The sequence below is a fragment of the Enhydra lutris genome, unplaced genomic scaffold (assembly GCF_002288905.1).
Source record: "Enhydra lutris kenyoni isolate GAN:26980312 unplaced genomic scaffold, ASM228890v2 scaffoldscaffold32, whole genome shotgun sequence".
Classification (NCBI taxonomy): domain Eukaryota; kingdom Metazoa; phylum Chordata; class Mammalia; order Carnivora; family Mustelidae; genus Enhydra; species Enhydra lutris.
Window position 1 is genome coordinate 20,757,389 of NW_019154116.1, and position 16,682 is coordinate 20,774,070.

General features: G+C 32.3%; 1 pseudogene; it reads right to left on the reverse strand.

Annotated features, from left to right (window-relative positions):
• Positions 1 to 12,883: 12,883 nt before the first annotated feature.
• LOC111153422 lies at positions 12,884 to 13,386 on the reverse strand (annotated as a pseudogene).
• Positions 13,387 to 16,682: the final 3,296 nt, after the last annotated feature.

The window sequence follows — 16,682 nt, forward strand, 5'->3', positions numbered from 1 at the left end:
ACTTATGAATGGATTTTTAATAAATACAGTATAGTGTACAGATAAGTGCTTTTTTAATAGGATTTTCTTAGTAACATTTTCTTTTCTCTAGCTTACTTTATTGTAAGAATATAGTATATAATACATATAACTTAAAATAGTGTTAATTGTTTATGCTATCAGTAAAGCTTCCAGTCAGTAGTAGGCTATTAGTTAAGTTTTCGAGGATTTAAGTTACATGTGGATTTTTGACTGCTCAGGGAGTTGGCCCCCTAATCCCCACATTGTTCAAAAATCGATTATATATTTACTGCCCTTTCTAAAAGATTTAGTTTCCTAACCTTCTATAATGTACTCCCCTGTGTGTGTAGTCTTTCCTTTTCTATGTCACACTTAAAGTATTGGGGCCTGGGAAACCAGTAAAAATGCTGTTACATGGGCCACTGCTATTTCTGTTAAAATAAAGATTTTTTTGTTCTTAATCCAGCAGTCTTGTGTTTTCCACCACCATCATTATAGTATAACAGGTTAAATTGTAAACTTGGAAGTGGAGTAAAATTTCATGCCTCTCACAGTTTTTGATGGTTATGGTGCTGAAGATAAGAAGTCAAGAGGCTGAAAGAAACATAAATTTCCAAAACAGGAAGGAAAGGGTCCTTGGAGAGCAGTCATTGCTATTTGAAGAGAATTCATGGAAATTGACAGTAAACATGTTAATCAAATAGTATGATTAGCAAATAGTACTGCCTATTAATAAGGAGGGATTAGAGAGGTAGTTACAGATTGAGTACTGAGAAGATGTTTAAGGAACTGATCTTCAGGTCAGGGAACTTCCTTGCTAGTCTGGTGTGCTGCCTTAGGCCCAACTTTTCATAACTTATCCAAGATTCATCGTGAATGGGCAGAGGTTCTTTCTCCCTTACAGTATTTCAGTCAGTACTTTCAGAGAAAAATCTACACTCACTAAATGTGAAAGGAAGAAAACTTGTGGTCACTATAGGTGGAAACTAGGTTCTTCATTAGAAATTTGGGTAGTTCACTTGAGAGATAAAGAGGCAGAGAGTGTAATGCATATTAAGGAAGAAAGGGTCATCTTCCTATTCAACCCCTTCCATATTCCATCCTGCCACTACAGATCTATTGTTGTTCCAGAAGATAGATGATTCCAGAACTTCCTACATTCAATACTGATTCCTATAATGCAATTTTGTCCCTCTGGACAAACTTTCCCTGACACAGATAATACTTCTGTGGGAAATCATGGATAAGAAATTGACTAGTATTCAGTTGCTTATTGCCCCAAAATGAGTTTTCAGTGCTAATGAAGATGACTCACTGGAGAATGAGAAACTGACCCAAAGGAATATAGAAAAATCTTTGTATTTATTCCTACTGCTCTGGAAAATTCACCTAGATTTAGATGAAGAAATAATTCTGAAGTGTTTATAAATTTGATGAAAGCCATAAACTCGTATAGCTAAGAAGCTCTTTGAAACCAAAGTACAAGAAGCATTAAATGATTACATAATCAAATTGCATAAAATCAGTAACAAAAGGAAAGTATTTAGAGCAGCTACTGAGAAAGAGACATTGGATACTAAGGAACAAAAAGGGGTAACAGCAGATTTTTCACTGAAAGCAGTATAAGATATAAGACTTATGTGCTTAAGCATATTCTACTGAACAAATGCTTAAAATATTGAAGAAAAAAAAAACAATTTTGAATGCATTACCCAGGAAAAATACTTTCAAAAAAAATGTGAAATAAATACTTCTTCAGACATACAAAGGCCAAAAGCTTTCATCACCACTAGACTTCAGCTACAATAAATAAAGGAATTTCTACATTCATATGGAGTATTATGCTTGTCATACTTGATGGAAGTCTGGATCTGTATAAAAGAATGGAGAGCACTGGAAAATCTTAAGACATAGATAAATGTAAAAGTTTTTTTTTTTTTTTTAAGATTTTATTTATCTGTTAGAGAGAGAGAGCACACACAAGCAGGGAGTGTGGCAGGCAGAGGGAGAAGCAGGCTCCCCACTAAGCAGGGAGCCCCATGTGGGGTTCCATCCCAGGACCCTTGGGATCATGACCTGAGCTGAAAAAAGATGCTTAACCCACTAAGCCACCCCCAATATAAAGGTTTTAAAATTTAATCTTTTTAAGAAACAATGAACTACTTAAATAAAAAGTGATAATGTTGCATATATGTTGGTTAAATATGTGACAAAAAGAAAGGAGAAATAATTGTGTACTATTTTAAGTTTCTTATATATGCACAGTTGTATATATCACTTAAAATTAGACTGAGATAAAATAGTGATAATTCTATAAATAGCCACAAAATAATATGAAATAATAATCGTTAATAATCCACCAAGAAAAAAATAAGATGAGATCATACAAATTATCTATTTCTTCCAAGACAGAGAAGAAAAAAAAGTACAAAAACATATTGGACAAATAGAAACGAAAGAACAAGGTAGTAGATTTAAAATCAATTCTTTCAGTAGTCATTAAATATAAATGGTATATACATGCTATTAAAAGGAAGAGATTGTCAGATTGTATAAGAATGTAATATCAACTATACATTGCCTGCATAAGCTTACCATATAAAGATTCAAAAGTTAAAATAAAAGATGGAAGAAAAATTTACCTTGGTAATACTAACAGCAAAAGAAGGAGTGGTTTTAATAATATCAGAGAAAGTATATTTAGGAGCAGAATATTACAAACTATGATGAAAATCATTTCATAATGACCAGGGGTCAATTCATCTGAGACCACTGAAGAGCAAGTTTAATACTTCAAGGGCAAATATCAGCTTCTCTACTTTAGTAAAACATGATTAAATAGGCTATATATGTCCTTCCCAAACCTATGAAGACTATAGGTGTGTGATCAATATTTAGAAATTCAGAGACCTATACATAGATCGTATAAAATAATAAGAAAGTCTGAGCTTATAAGGATAAGAAAAGCAAAGTTAGCCATTAAAATAAAAAAAAAATAGTTGCTAGATTTAATCCTTCTGTAAATACCTGTATCACTAATATTACTATTCATTATTTGTGGTCAACTATCATCTGATCATATTAAAAGTAAAAGGAGGATTTTATTTGACACGAGCTGTAGAGAGGAAACCATGTTATTGGAAATCTGATCAAGTCACTTAAGTGATTATTTTGTCCAGGTCAAGTTAATGAGTTCATTTCTACTAAAAATAAGTTAGCATAGCTGTGTTCTTGGAAATCAGTTTTTCTTCTTAACACTGGCTCTCAAATTACTGAATTTGTCACAAGGGCAAATATGTGGTTTAAACCTTGAGAATTTAATCTACACTAGTTATTGGAAAAATAAAATATCCACATTCTTCATAGGATTTGTCTTGACAGAGACCAGAAACAATTCTTTAAAATATGTATAATAAACATTATGAATTATTTGATTAGCAATAAAGTAATTGATTATGGCTTAGAGTTGTTTTTGTCAATTGTTTTCTAATTTATAATATATAACCGTGATATATAAGGAAGGGAAAATTCTGGAATATTGAAATAACAGTAAAAGATGCTATGGGGTTTAGCTAGCTTATGGTAGTATAAAAACAATCTTAAAACTCTAGTGCTTTCATCACCAAATAATTCTTGCTCATTTCACAAGAGGTTTTCCGCTTAATTAATTATGCCTCTTCTAGACTCTGCTGGGCTCTGTGAGCTCACCTGAGTTAAGCTTGCTCTGGCACAATATTATCTTATCTTTTCATGATATAAAAGATAAGAAATGTCACAACTTCAGAAATGTTGCTCTAATGATTGAGGGTCAGAACAAGAAGGGTGAGCTGAAATACATGGTACTTCTTAAGATTTCTCCAAAAGTGACTCCTTGTCAGTTTGCCTCACAATCCATTGAATAAAAAAAATAAATAAATAAAAATAAAAATAAAAAAGTCATATGGGATGAGTATAACTCCAATTAGAAGTGAAGAGTCAAGGGGAATATTCCAATTAGTTACAGGAATATTATAGACTTTTATAAATATTAATATAACTTTAAAGAAATTAGGAAAAGATTGTCTTCTGATGATTCATCAAATAAACTTTAATCCTCAGTTTACATATTTATTCAATATTGTAGATATATGTATAATCTGAACCCTGTCTTTGTTGAAAATACTGGTTGAATGTGTTTGGGGGTTTGGTATAATATAGGGGATGATAAAGGTGAATAATAGGAATGTTGGAAAAGTTAAAATGTAGTCTCATAAAAAGGAAAGTCTAGACAAAAATGACTAAAAGTATGATAAGATCAATACAGAACCAATACAATGCTAAATGTCCAGAGTATAGCCCATGAATAAAAGAAGAATAGGTAAAAGAGAAAGCCTTTACATTGTTTTATTAGAAAGTTCAGGAAAACTTTTTCACAGAATTTTGAGTCAGGGCACACCTTAATAGGGAAGAGTTAGGTAACACAATAAAATTTTAAGGCATGCAAAGTTTCTTTCTCCAACAAAACAAATTGATTAAACAACTATTGAACAGTCATAATGTGTTAGGATTTTACTAAATGGTGTGGATAGAAAGATTAAAAACTTATTGGCTTAATTTACAAACATACGATTCTCATGCATTCATGTAATCCATGAATCTTATACATTAGGTGAAAAAGATGAGAAAATAAATTACAACATAAAAATCATGAAAAATTATATATCAAATTAGCAGTTTAATCTGGTTTTCTATAGACTTAGATGGTATGGAATTGATCATCCTTCCTAATGTGCAAATGCATCATGTAGCATGTACAGCCATTAGGCTGATTGCCTTTAAATTATTTTGTCTATATAGGCAATAACTGTAACCATCTTCATTCTCATATTTACTTACAGAAATACTCAAAAATGTTCTTTCACTCATGTCTTTATAATAATCTATTTATACTTCCAGATACATTATTTGTGCATTTAAAAGTAAACTTATGCAAAAAATCTCCAAATAATAACTATTATATAAGTATAAGAAAGCCTCTTCATTATAAGAATGTAAGGGACAAAATTGGAAATTATTTTTGTTCTGGCTTCTGCATTAGATCTCATTTAATGTGTCATGGAAATGCAAGCTGGAATGTTATCTCAGATCAGGGTATCTATAATTAAGTTCTGAGAATTCTTAGTCTCAAAGTTGTTGCTCAAATATCACTAATTACAATTATTCTCAACTGCAGAAAACATTGAAACATTCATTTCTTCTACTACTGTGGTTCTCAGCTGGGAAGAGAATGATTTTGCCAAGCCCCCGAGGGGACACTTGACAATGTCTGGAAAACATTTTGGTTGTCATAACATGTGGGTTGTGAGGGGTACTGTCATGGAAGGATGGGGCTACATATCCTACAGTGCAACAGGACAACCCCCAACAAAAAAGAATTATCTGGACTTGAGTGACACTGTTGTCCAGGTTGAGAAACCCTGTCAGATTGACACCCCATATGTGACTTCTGCTATTTAACCATACTATTTCCTTGTTTGTGTTCAACTAGGCATTGATGTTTTTTATATGTCCTTCTAGCCATTTCATTCCTTAGTCTTTGATCCACATCATACATTTCTTCAGCACATTGATGGGTTCTGCTATTTAATTTTAACATAAATCCTTTGCCAGATGACTCTATATAGCTAAAATATTATGTGATTAAAAACGCTTTATGATTATTGAATATTATTACTGAATAATATATGCCCATTGCAAAAAAATAAAAAAATAAAATACTTTACTAATTATAGAAAGGCAGATGTATTCCAGACACTGTTCTAAGGGCTTTGTATACATTTTTTTTTTAACCGCACTATGAAATGTGTCCTGTTGTTCTTATTGAAATTTTGATAGTGAAGAAACTAAGGCATACTATTGAATAATCAGCAGTTGTGTATTTAAGCCCAAGTAATTTGCCGTTATACTACATAATTTTGTTTATTGATTGAATATAATCACAGTTAATCTCTCTCTCTCTCTCTGTCTCTCTCCCTTTCTCATATGCTGTCTCTTAGGTTGAACAATGTGAAGGTCATGCCATTTGAGCACAAGAACTATTTCATGTAGTTCAACATAATGTACTCTTTTATTCTTCAAAAGTGGTATATCATAGACACATTTTTGTAATTTTTTTATCATGTATTTTGGCATGAGTGTTTTCATTGTTGACAACACATTTCTAACTAACTCTAATGGCAATATAATATTTTAAATATATAGAATCATCACTATAGCATAATTAACCCACAAATCCTCAACTGTATGACATTTAAGTCCAATTTTTTCTAGTGTAATTTTTAATAGTAAAGTTGCAATGGGGATAGTTTAACATAAAGTTTTTTAGGACTGCCATAAATATAGTCCAGAGAACGGAGTTATTGACATTTTTTGATTGTTTAACTTCCTTAAAGGCATGAATAGCAAAAACACTTAACTGAAGTGTAGTGTGGGGATATGTTTCTTGTCAATTCTGGATAGTATCCTTTTTTACTCCTTATAATATTTTCATCAAAAATAATATGTTGATTTTCAAACCCTTTTAAATAAGATACAAACAAAATAAAGTATGTTTTATATGCTAAATATTGAAACTAATTATAAAGCTAAAATATTTATGGAATTAAACATATAGATACATTGTCAGAAAGCTCAAAATCATAGAACATAACATTTTTAAAACTGGAATTTTATATTGAACTTTAATAGAAGCTAAATGTGGAGTATAAAACCAGTGTTGATCGAACAGAATTATTAAGTGCTAAACTTTTGGGAATACAAAACCTGGATTTACATCTTTTAATATTAAAAAAATGTTTAGTGTGGTAAAATATGTATTCATATATTATTTACACAAAAGTAAATGTCCATTAATATCTCTGCTTTTTTTCCACTGAATTTTGTTTTATATTTTTTGGTTTGATTACTCAAATTTCTGGCCTCTTTCATTAGCTGAATCTTCTCAGAAATTAAACTATTATTTTTCAACTCCCAACATGTGAAAGTCATTTCATATATTCTACAGTTTGATGCTATGCAGAAATATTAACAAACCATATTTATTTTTGCCAGTTGAGTCCCTCTTGGTTTTCACTAATAGAAAGCACTAAATGCTGGGGTGGGGGGAGGGATGGGAGGGAGATGTAGAATTTAATGCTATTCCTATCTGCATTATCTCATCAAAATCACTATACCATTTGTATATTTTTTTTGCAGAAATCTCTATTCAAACCTTTAGCCCATTTTCTAATTGGGTTACTTGTTTTTTGCTATTGAAGTTTTGGAGTTGGTTATACATTTTGGAAATTAACCCCTTATCTGATATGTGGTTTGCAAATACTTTTCTCCCATTCTGTAGGTTTCCCAGTCACTGTTGATTATTTGAATTTGCTAATCAATGAATGTAAGGTTTCAATTATGCAAGATGAATAAGCTCTATAGATCTGCTGTACAACATTGTGCTTATAGTTAACAGTACTGTACTATTATTAAGACACAGATCTCATGTTAAGTGCTTTTACTGCAATAAAATAAATAAATTTTAAAAAGCATCATACCCAGAAATGAAAATTGATTCAAATGCCAAACTTCCCCACAAGAATGTACATGATATAGCCTCATTACACATCAACTCTCCTTCCTGAGGATGGATTCTCAACCCCAGGGGGGTCCCAATTTCAAAGCCCTGACACAGCAATTCCAATTAGACCATGCTCCCTCTCCAGAGATGAGTCCCCATTCCACAAATATTAATTGATCTACAACTTTGTTTTACTTATTGTTTTAAATTCCTGGTATAGATATATCAGTAAAACAAACAAACAGAAAACAGCAAAGATCACTATCTTGATCTTATTTACATTTTAGGAGAGGGCAGACAACAGATCATAGATATAGAAAATAAGTGAATTATATGGAATTTTAGAAAACAATACATTCTATGAAAAAACCGTAAAGCATGGAATGAGGTATTGGGAAAACCAAATGTTTGGGGCAGCTGGAACAGTTGACACTTGCAATTTTAAATAACATGGAGGATTAGGCTTTGTTATAATGCCAGTTCTTTAGGAAAGGCTTGAAAGAAATGAAGTTGTTACCCACATTATATCTGTGAAAAGATCACTGCAGGCAGAGAAGGCAACTAGTGTTAAAGTCTTAAGGTAAGAGTGTGTTTTGTGTGGCAAAAGAATGAGGAAAACAATGTGGCTGGAACAGAGAAAGTAGTGAGTCCAGAAGGGTATGATAATGGGGATGGAGATTGAAGCCAGATTATATGGTACTCTAAATAACTTGAATTTGAATAGAATCATTTTTATTTCTCTGTTGAAAGTAGATTATAGAAAAGCAGTGACAGAGTAGATTAGTACTGTGACAGGAAGCACAGTACATTCTACAGCCCAACCCTACCTATGGCTTATAATGCAGAGAGAACTGAATTAAAGCGATTTTACAACTCCTATACAACCAAAAAAAGTATTGAAATAACTCAGCTTAGACTTGATGATGTCTTGAATCATAGTGGCAGTAGTGCTGACTGTGAGAAGTGATTTGATTCTGGATATGTTGTAACAATAGAACCAGCGATATTTCTTAACGTATTTTATATGGATAATGAGAAGAAATAGAAGAGTTGTGAATGACTCCAAGGCATTTGGCCCAGGTAACTGGAAGGATGACGTTATCATTCATTGAGATAGGAATGGATACTTAAAAGCCAGTTTGGATGGAAAACTAAAAGTTCAGTTTTGGATGTGTAGTGTTTTAGAAAGTTTACTTTTTATCCAATTAGTAGTATCAAGCAGATAGTTGTATTTGTGAGTATGGTGTTCAGGAGAAAAAAAAAATTCTAAACTGGAAATATAAATCTGGAAGATACTGATATACAAATGATACTTAAGATCAGAAAATGTAAAGGGGGTGCCTGAGTGGCACAGTCAGTTAAGCATCCTACTCTTTTGGCTCAGGTTGTCATCTCAGGGTTGTGAAACTGAGCCCCAAGTCTGGCTTAAGATTCTCTCTTCCTCTCCACATGTCTTTCCCCCCAACCTCTGTGCTTTCTCTCCCTCTCTCAGATAAATAAATAAATCCTTAAAAAAGGAAACTAAGAAAAATTTAACAGAGTAAGTGTAGACAGAGAAGAAAAAGGGCATCTCCAAGATTAAAAGTTGAGGGAGAAAGAGGCAGACTAAGAAGAGTTTTAAATATATATTTAACTTGAATAAGTACGGATAACAGCATAAAATAAGGTTGAAAGTTTATAGGATCAATGGATTGAAAGTCCATTAATGTGGGAAATAGGTACAATTGACTTATGAAAACAAAAACAGTTGGAAACCATAAGAAATTTTGACCAGAGACTAGGACACATAAAATTGACATAAACATAGGCATCCTATGTATTTTTGAAAGTATAGGAAAAATCTTTTTAAACTCAGAAATAGTCTAATAGATAAAATCTTCTAAATATGACTTGCATTCCTGTTTTTTCCTTAAAATAATGAGAAAGTGGATTGATAGCATGATGTTCTAATATAATAAAAGATAGGTTATATATCAGCTGTGTAATTTATATATTTCTCAAATGTTATTCTAAGGGTGGAGTAGCCTATTTGAAGTTGCAAATTGGCAACTGAAGGATAGCTTTCTACAATAGCATTATTATGTTTTTGAAGAATTGGGGTGAAAAAACTTCATGAAAATGAACAAAATAATATGTTCATTTTCTTCGAACTCTTTATTCTCTAGCATAATAGACTGCTCAAATTCAGTCCTCATATTATCTAATAAAATGAACTGAAAATAGAACAAATTAAAAATAGGCAAGGCATTAGAATTTTGAATGTTAACTGTGGAGGGCTCACATTATAAGTTACATGTGCATACATAGAATGCGAAAATGATATCTTTCATACAGAATGTATAAATATAATGTACTTCTAATATATTTATCTACAATATAATGTATATTTAGAATGTATTTATCAGTAACATATAAAAAATATAAATGTCTATGTATATAAGAGTCTATTCAAATAGACATGAAAGGAAATATCTCTATAAAAACATAGAGTTTGGCAATTACTCCACAAAATAAGAAGTTAAGAAAAAGTTAAGAAGAGATAGAATAAATTGAAATCATAATCTTTAAAATAATGTAGATATTTTATTATTCAGTACTGATAATCCTAAATAAATAGCCCTAACCACAGAACATAAAAATAAAAGAAACAGTGAACTGCTAATCATAACACTTTTAAAATCCTGGTAATAAACTGGAAAAGAGTAGTGAAAAAAGTTCAGGACAATATTATTTATTAGTTTTTTTTTTAATTCAAAGTCATGTATTAGCAAAATCCTAAAAGATGATTTATCATTATTGTAGATTAATAGAAATTCTATACTTCTATTCATCTATTCAAACTTTGATTTCAAAGATTTTTTTTCCTCAAAGTGTAGAGTTCTCTCATCTCATGAATCTGAGCTATCTTTGTGACTTACTTTGACTAATGCAATATGGTAGGCAAGATGTAATATTTTTGAACCCAGGCCTCAAGAGGACTATGCACTTCCAATCTTTGTTTTAGACTCTTTCTCCACCATGAGCAAAAGCCCAGACTTACTTGCTGGAAAATAGGAGATAACAAAAAATGAGCTAAGTCACTGTGGTTGTCCCAGCCAAACTCCACACAGGTGAGAAGGTACATCTTACATTAGCAAAGTTAACTTTTTGACCCACAGGTTTCATGAATCAGCTTAACTGAGCCCAGCTCAGATCAAAAGAAGAGTCCAACTAACCCATAGATTCATGGGCAATACACATAAAAGGTTACGATAGCTAATTTGTGTTAATTTTTTTCTGTTGTTTGTTGTAGTAAAATATACATAAAATAAAATTAAGCATTTTAAGCATTTAAGTGTATAATTTTGTGGCATCAAGTACATTCACATTATTATGTGATTTTCACCACTATCCATTTCCAGAACATTTTTATCATCCAAATTACTAAACAATACTTCCCCAAAATTTCTCCCAGCTCTAAGTAACATATATTCTGCTGTCTAAGTATTTGACTATTTTAGATACCGCATGTAAATTGAATTATACACTTGTCCTTTTTTGGATGGCTTATTTCATAGAGCATAATACTTCAAAGTTCATCCATGTTACAGCATGCATAAGAATTTATTTCTTCTTAAAGTCTGGATAATATTTCATAGTATGTATATATATCACATTTTGATTATTTGTTCATCTGCCAATGGATACTTGGGGTATTTTCACCTTTTGGCTGCTGTAAATAATACTACTATAAACACCGGTATACAAATATCTGCTTAAGTCGCTACTGTCTTTTGGGTATATACTTGCTGGGTCATTTAGTAATTCTATATTTATTATTTTAAGGAAATGCCATAGTAGTTACTGTCCCACCAGTTACATTCCCACAGGAATTCCAATTTCTCCACTTCCTTGATAAACTCATTTTTATGTTTTGTTTTTGTTTTTGTGATAGTAGCCAGCCGAATTGGTATTTTGAAAATTATTAACACTTGTTTTGTTGCCTATCTTATGGTCTATACTAAGGAATGTTCCATATGTACTGGAGAAAACGTGTACTCTACTCTTGTTGTGTGCGCTGTTCTGTATGTCTATTAGGCACGATCATCTTACAGTGTTATTCGAGTCCTCTATTTCCTTATTGCTTTTCTATCTGTTCTATCCATATTGAAAATCAGCTATTGAAGTGTCCAACTATTAGTGTAAAAACTTTGCTACCCTGAATTATGTCAAAGTTTGGTCCATGCATTTTAGAGTTCTGACGTTAGATGCATATGTTTATAATTGTCATATACTCTGTTCATTTAATGAACAAAGATAAATTAAATTCACTTTTTCAGTGTCTCTATTCTATATTATAACTGATATCTTAGTCATCAAAATGAGGCATACAAATTTTTAAAAAAACAATAGAAATTGAGAAAAAAAACCAACAAAAAAAACAAAAACAAAAAAACCTTCAATTTACTGAAAATGCGAAGACTAACAAAGTGCCTTGTCAAGGTTACTAGACACCAGTGTTGAAAATTTCTTGAAGAGTAAAAGGAGTGGAATCCAAATTGCTGGTAGAGATCAGCTCCTCCTTTATAATAGGAGTGAAGAGAGTTAGATGAGTGTGAATGTAGTGAAATTTATGTGATTGGAAACAAGGAGATTTAGATGTTACTGAAGGCTTTTATTTTTATTATGAGGTTGTACACTATGAGTCAGAGTAAAAATATGGGGAAACAGAAGTTGGATAAAACTAATGGGCACTTGAAAACTTACCATAGAAAGTGAAAAAACAGCCTAGCCAGATAAAGACAATAGGCATGAATTTTGAAGTTTTAGGACAATTTAAGTATGCCTCTTCTGAGTTTATAGTAGAAAACATCCAAAATTTTATGTGATTTTTTTACAGCAATATTAAATTGTTTGAATATTAGCACAGGTAAAGACTTGAAATCATCTAGGCTTGAAATTTTTCAGAAAAAATTTTGAGAAAAAGATAGAATAAGAATTTTGTTTATCAATAGAAGAATTACTAAAATGACGGGAAAAATGCTAAATTAAATTAGAAAAAAATGAAGACAAAGTGGAAATAAAGTAAGAATGCCAATGAATTGAACTATCTCGAGGTCAAAAGGTCACTGTACTATGTATAGCTGAACATGCACGGTGAAAGTTGGACAAGGCAAAGCTTCAGTTAGCAATGTTATATGTCTAACAGTTGCATGTGCTGGGATAAGAATGTGTGTGGTTGACTGTAGTATGTGATCATAAAACATTAGCAGTATTCCTCTTAAAAACAGGAAAAATTGTGATTTTTCACAATAATGTGAAGTGGCCACGCTGGCAGAAGTGGGTATACCCTTGGTTCTGCGCCTGCGACAGGTGGGCCAGGGGCAGGGCAAATACCTCATCCACCTCTTCTGGGTTGGGCCTGAGACTCTGGGAATCCAGGGGGCCCACGCCGGCAAGCACTGGCACCACTTTGGCCTTTTGCCTGTCCTGTACAGGCCGCAGGATGCCCCACACATGCTCCTCAGGTACAGAAAGGACCAGCTCCTCAGGGGTCTCCCTTAGGGCTGTGTGCACCACATCCTGGTCAGTGGGGTCACATTTGCAACCTGGGAAACTGACGTCACCCTTGTGGCTCCCGGACAGGCGGCTGGACCGCAACGTGTAGAGCAGCGCCGGGACCCCGCGCACCGAGCACAGCGGCACCAGCACCGCGGCCGCCGTGGGGCGAGCGCGGAGCCGGGCCGTGGCCCCTGCCAGCAGCCGCCTGCAGCGCCGCTCACCCTCGCCGACAGGCAGTCGGGCTGCATGTCCGGTCCGGCGCAGCTGGGACAAGGAGGGCGCCGGGCCTCGGGAGGGAAGGGGAAGGACAGCACTCGTGACAATTTTTTGTGACAATACCCACTCTTGGAACTCTGTTGGATATTGTATTGAATGTCTTAGAAGATCATTAAAATAAGTAAATTATGATTAAATGATAAAAATTAACACATAAAACCCTTATTATATTTGTGATTTCACCCATTGAAACTGAAGCATTTTTTTCTTTAGAAATAATAGTAGAGGGGTGCGTGAGTGGCTAAGGTAAGCATCTGTCTTCAGCTGGGTCATGATCTTAGGGTCCTGGAATCGAGTACCCTGTTAGGGTCTCTGCTCATCAAAAGTCTGGTTCTCCCTCTGACTCTCCTCTGCTCTCTCTCTCAAATAAATAAATTAAATATTCAAAAAAAAAAAAAAAAAGAAAGAAAGAAAAGAAAAGAAATAAAGAGCTCAGCCAAGAGGTTGGATATATAACAAGTGTACTAGGAAAAGGTGAAATTTCTTACTTGTCCCAGGACTAGATTGTTCTTTTAAAATTCTCTTTACCTCTCAATAAAGATCTATATTTCCATGCCTTTATTTTCTGGATATTTGTACCAATTTCATGCTAATTCTAAACCAAGTTTTATCCCTTATTTGATATTGAAAAGATTATTTGTTTTGTTTGTGACTTCCAAAAAATTTAGAATAAGGCAAATTAATAGAAGTACCTTTTTCCAGGTATCTTTATTTTAGGACAATAACTGTAATGCAATTGTGTGTAGGGAATATTTAAAATAATTCTATGTTACTATTTATGAGAATACTTCTCCATCCTTTAATTTCATTTCCATTAATTTAATATGTCTTATGATTTATAACACAGTGTTAATCATGATTAGCTGTTGAATTAATGAGTGAGTCAAATGTATAATATAGACAATATGTAAGTCTACAATGATGTTTAGTAATGATGCAAATATTTGTCCAATGAGTGAATTTTAAGGTAAAACACTTATTTTGACATGATGAAAATGATTTTGGTAGAATCTTTGGTAAGTAATAGATACTTATCTTGAAATGTTACATTTTTCATTTCCTTCCCTATTATTAAAATGTGATTTACCACAAGGAAACATCTGTTTAGAAAATCAAAATAATATAAGTAATCAAGTTCTTTTTATGTTCAACTTCCATCCAGCTGTATCACATTATGAAAGCATTTCATAAAGAACATGATGATGATATCATGAATTTGTCTACCTAAACCTTTAGGGCAGACTTGTCTCCTTTTACTTTTCTTTCTTTTTTTTTTTTTCTGTTATTTCAAAAGATTTTCAAACTGGGAATATTATTTGGAAAAGATTTACAACATTAGCTAAGAATTCTAATTTTATATAAGGCTATAAAGAAGACACTTCTAGTTTAGAGTAAATAACGGGATTACACAACTGTCAAAGTTTAGGCTTAAAATTTTTCTAAAACCTCAAGGAAAAAAACTTCAGAAGGAAAAAAGATTGATAGATCTATTTCACTAAAAATTAATGTAATTGTATTCCCAGGTCTTTCTTTACTCCCATAGACTTGAACTTGATTAACTACTTCCTATGCATTTCCTTGCATCAGGAATTCATAAAAGATACTTTATCAGCTATAGTAAATAGGATAATTTGTCTCTGTGGAGTATTGATTGAAAAGAATTTACCTAGGGGCTCCATGATCAGTTGGGAGTCTGCTTGAGAGTCTCTCCTTCTGCCTCTGCCTCTGCCCCTCCTCCTCTCTCTTTCTCTCTCTCTCAAATAAATAAATAATTTTTAAAAAAGAAAAGAATTTACCTAATTTTAATTTTCCTTTGCAGTTTTTACAGCAGTATAGTATATGATTAAATTGGTCTTATTACTGTAAATTGAGAGCTTCCTGTACAGATTGATTTAATTATTGACCCTTGTCAAGTAGACTGTTTCCGTTCATTTCCTAAGTGGAACCTGACACTGATTACAAACTTATTTCATTTACATTATATTTTTATATCTATTTTATTATATATTAAAATATATTTTTTTAAATATATCTATTATAATTATCTCAAGATTGTGAATGTTGTACCACTATTAAAAATAATGGCAGAGAAATTTATAAAGGAAATATGTATAAAGGAAATATAAGGTTAAAATATTTTACTTAACCTTCTTTCAACCTACAATTAGAACTTTTAGTTCTTGTTCATGTATATCTTTTTAAGTTGATTTCTTTTCATAAATAAAAGCAGTATTTGGATGACAAAGAATTACATCAACGGTAGAAAAGGAACTAAAAAAAGATTGTTAGCAATTTACAGCCCAATTATAAACTTTGAAAATAGCTTTTACCTTCATATTGGCCTATACTGAATGTTTTCAATATATTAGCCCATTGAATAGATAATAAAACTCATTTTTTTTCCACTAAGAATCTGTTATTCTTTTGTGAATTGACAGTTCCTAGGCTGCTATCATTTGAAAATTATTTAGGATTTTTCTCCTAATCAGAAGCAATTCAAAAAAGATTATTCATTTATATTTTATCATGTAAAACATTTTATTATTAGTTTTATTTGTTTGTTGTAATGCTGTCAAAAGGGTTTTCATTTTAAGCCCAGGATTTTATATCTTATTATAAGTAGTGACCTCTAACTCAATTTATATATATATATATAGTTTTTAAATTTCACACTTGAATTAGTTATTATTTTATTTTTATAACTTTAGAATATTATTGATTGTACTTCTTAATCAGTAAAATTTAAAAATTAATCAAATACATCTTTTCAACGGGTTAACCAGAAAAACTTGCTGGCATATTATCAGAGCCTAAATGACATGGGGAAGGGTAATATTCACATCCAAATTTCTCTGGTCAAACTGTCACAAAAAAGTGGGGGTAAAACTAAGAAATACTTAGTTAGAGAAAATACACAGAGAACCTAAAACTCAGCAATAAGAAGATAAATAACTGGTTAAAGAGTAGATCGAAGTCCTTAACCGACATCTGACAGAAGAAGAAATACAGAAAGCAAGTAAGTATATTAAATGATGTTCCATACATATGTCATTGGGGAAATTAAAATCAAAATAAGATACCACTACACCCCTGTTAGAATGATCGAAGTGCAGAACTCTGAGCAAACACCAAATGCTAATGAGAATGTGTAGCAATAAGAACTCATACATTGCCACTGGGAGTGCAAAATGGCACAGCTACTTTAGAAGACATTTTGGTGATTTCTTACAAATTACTTACATACTTTTACTAAATGGTCCAGCAATCA